Here is a 4,114-nt window from a genome sequence, read left to right as displayed (position 1 = left end):
GATAACCAAGAAATTGAGAATATACTATGCATTTAATGTTTATAAAGTATCTATACATATTTATATTTATAAGTAATATACTCTGCATAATTCTTTTACTATAGTTTCAATATAACTATGAAATGTTCTTTCTCTAGTAGAACTCATGATTATTTTAAGTTTTATTTAATTTTCTACTCTTTCAAGGTAATTTTAATTTAATTATGGTTTGGGGCCAATCTGGCAGAGCCCAGAGGCTTGTCCTGGCACAATTCTCAGGGACAAATTTCAAACACATACAAAAGTAAACAAAATGATATAATAACATCCAGCCAACGTGAATCTAGTCTTCATTGTAACTCATGGAAAATTTAGTTTGTTTAATGATTCCACTGACTTCTACTAATAGGCATGGTGGTGTTTAATCAGAAGATAATTCATTACGTATTAGTCAAGACTCTAAAACTCATAGACAGTCAGTCTTTGCGTTGATAATTCTGAGGCACTTTTAGGAAGGGAACTAACCCTGCCCTGCTGAAGCCCCAGAAGCTACACCTATAACCCACAGTCACAGTAATGCAAATGGCGCTACTTCACTGCTTCACAACTAATCTTTACAAAGATGCCAAGCCAAGAGAAATATCAGGAACAGCTGTTGCCATGTAAACAACCTCTCAGCTTCGGAGTTTCATGACTAATATTGGAGAGGAGGAAAAGAAGCAAGCCAAGCTGCTGAAACTTAGCCAGCACAGTTGTAGAAATCCCGGAATTCCTACAACACGTGGCCATAACACCTCCAAACTTCACAATACTGACAGCCCGGTAGGAAAAACAAATTAGCTGAGAAAGTAGCCTAGAAGTCAACTGAATTCAATGAACAAAAAAAATAGAAGGTTCTATTAGAACAGCTTAGTAAACCCTCAGAAAATGAAATATTGACTCCATTGTGAGATACAAGTTTCACAAATTTTATTTTACTGAAATATTTTTGATGACTTCCTTCACCATTTTGTTGCAACAAACAACACAGAATAATTATTTATTTATTTATTTAGGTTTTTGGTTTGGGGGCCACACCCGGTGATGCTCTGGGGTTACTCCTGGCTCTGAGCTCAGAAACCACTCCTGGCTTTGGGGACCATATGGGACACTGGGGGATCGAACCCAGGGTCCGTCCTGGGTCAGCCGCGTACCAGGCAAATGTCCTACTGCTTTGCTACTGCTCCATCCCCCAGAATAAAAATTTTGAAATAAATAAATTTGTACCTAATGGGGCAGGTCTGGGTTGGGGAAACAAGAGACACCGTTGGTGAGACAGATGTTAGAACACTGAATGTTTGAAACTACCGTATTTTAAAAAGTTTAAAATGTTTAAAAATTAAAATATATTCAGTATTTAATTAATTCATTTAAATAAGCATCAAATTAAATTCCACACATTGTATTATTCTCATCTCTTTAAAAACCACTCTCACATATACACACAGACTTTCTCACTCAATTTTTCTCTCTATTTACGGAATAACTGAATTTTAACGTTCTGTGATTTCACTATAAATCTGGCAAGTCGTTTCCGTTTTTTTAAATGAAGTTTAGAAAATTTTTACTGCATTTCCTAATCTCACTTATTTTACTCAAGTGTTAATGCCTGGGCTCCTTTTAAACTAATTGCACTTTCTTACACTGCTTTGTAATTTTTTTCCTTTTGTAATCATACAGTTCTGTCAATACCTTTTCATTAAAATGTTGTGCTACTATTCTTTTATATCTTGTTTCTCCTATTCATTGAAGAATATATTTTAGCAATGATTTTCTAATGTGATGTTATTTTTTAAAATAGATCAAAATGACCAAATAGACACACTCTATCCCCTTTTGATTTTAAATCAGTCTAATGCCAAAGCATAAGTATCTAGTTATCTGAGTTCCCATCAAACAGAACTGAAACCCTTCTTCACATAGTCCCTTAAATGATATACAAAAGAAAAGAGAAAATTTCAAGTGATTATTAAGCCTTTTTGTCCTTTTGCAGGTATTATTAGATAAAGTAGTTTATAGGCTAATACGTACTTTTAAATTTTCAAATGTGATGCATGCTTGGAACTAAAATACTAATTTTAAATACTGAACAAAATTCTTATAGGCTATAAGGAGAATTTTAGACCAAAACTCATGAGTTTATTTACATGACAATTTTCTTTGGCTTGACTGCTTGTCTTTTCCAATGTCTGTGATAAAGACGAGAGTGTTCAGAAAAGGACATTTATGGGATGATTCTTTCAGAATTAATTTTAGCTAAGCCACACCAAACATAAACTGTATCTATATTTCTGGAAAGAAAATTTATAACTAGAAGACTACATAGCAGATTTTTGAGAAGTGATAGTTTAAGTAGAACCAAGGTATCAAAAGCACAGAGAAATGGTTGCCAAATACCAACAGTGAATTTATTAAACCTGTTTATTATGTAAAATCTTTTTTTTTCCTGTACACCGTTCCCGGAGGTACTGCAATACCGGGTCAATGCGCGCAGTGGACAGAGTAAGCCCCTCTTCCGATTCACAGCTCCAAAAATCCATTTAATATATTGTCCTCGGATAGAGGACATATCAGACATTAAACTGATAAGAACAGATACTACACCTGATCTTAGCCAAAAGGCTGAGAAGCGATATATGTAAAATCTTTTTTAAAAATTTAATTGTTGTGCTCTCCAACTTTATACCTGAAAAATAGAATCACTCAAAGAGGATTCTTAAAAGTCTCTTCTTTTGATATAAAGTAAGAGAACGTTGGCTGGCTGGACTGAGTGCTAAGATAAACTTTTGACGTTTGTGAAAGGAAGGTAGGGTGATTTCCATATTCAGTGGATAATTTGAAGATCAGACTAAAATTTCTTCTGTGACATAAAAATTTTAAATAGCATTCTAGAAAACAAATAAGATACAGAATTTGACACATGAGTAATACAGTGACATTTCCATATAAATCCATTAAATGAAAGCTCTATTTGCTACACTGGTTAATTAGTATAATTGGGAGCTATTTGCTTTTGTAGATAAATTGCAGACTATATTGATGCAAGATAATACATTGCGAAGAATGAGAGAATGGAGAAACAGTCCATAAGATTTTTGTGCTATGAAAACTTAACAGTGATTCTTAAAGGCTATGGGTTTAGTTATAACACCTTTATCATATATGCATGTTCTTTTTTAATGAAATAATCTTGAGTCATGGAGGAATTCTGATTTTTGATGCTGGACATGTACTATTGTGCTAAAGAGCCCATAGGTGTTACTAATCAAGTCAATAATCTGAAAATAACTGAAAGCTCCATGAGAGCTTTAGAATAAAAATCGGATTATTTTTCAATGTTTAAATGTTATTTCCAATTAACCACATTTCCTGCCACTTCAAGGAATTGATTGATTTTTTTTTAAAATATTGACTTATAACTTAAAACATAAAGCAATTTTCCATTTACTATTTTAACTTATTAAATATATTATCAGTTATATTCATTTAAAAATTGCAGTGCCTTCAGATTTATCAATAAAAAACAAAAAGATAAATGGATTTTCTCCCCCCTTCTGATCTAAATGACTTCTGAATGATTTAAATGCTCTACACTAGATTTCATATTAGTAAAATAACTTTTTGTTGCCACCAAAGTGTGAATTTCTTTAAAACAGTCTCAGTAAGTATTCATAGTTAAGCCATTGTAAATTTTTGTCTTTTTCAATAACTTCTCAAATAAAATACCTTTCATTTTATATTATTTATTGTTTATATTTCTACATATTTGAAATATAAAGTTATAGGCTGGAATATTCTTTAAAAATTGTATTCTGTAATTCATGACAGACTTTCACAAAGTGACTAGTGAAAATATAAGCACTCTAGCAAGGAAGGTCTCTAAGGCAACCATTGCTCTTTGTGTACTATAGCATGAGCCTTTGGGGAGTTTCAGCGCAGAAAACCCAATTTATCTGCCATTACTGTTGTCTTGGAGAAGCAGCATTTTGAAAATTTAAGTCCCAACAAATTTCTCACATTTCCCCAAAGAAATAAGATCGGATTTTATGTAAATATAAGTTCAATGCCATTTAAATGTTCTTATCTTCTATATAGT

General features: G+C 32.5%; 1 non-coding gene across 1 annotated transcript; it reads right to left on the bottom strand.

The window, feature by feature from the left end:
• Positions 1-2,461: 2,461 nt before the first annotated feature.
• Positions 2,462-2,652, bottom strand: LOC126008141 (U2 spliceosomal RNA). Its single transcript, XR_007495528.1, has one exon. It is a non-coding gene; the product is annotated as a U2 spliceosomal RNA (small nuclear RNA).
• Positions 2,653-4,114: the final 1,462 nt, after the last annotated feature.

Source organism: Suncus etruscus, chromosome 4, assembly GCF_024139225.1.
Source record: "Suncus etruscus isolate mSunEtr1 chromosome 4, mSunEtr1.pri.cur, whole genome shotgun sequence".
Classification (NCBI taxonomy): domain Eukaryota; kingdom Metazoa; phylum Chordata; class Mammalia; order Eulipotyphla; family Soricidae; genus Suncus; species Suncus etruscus.
Note: the sequence above shows the minus strand (reverse complement) of the source record. Positions and strands in the feature narration are given on the sequence as shown.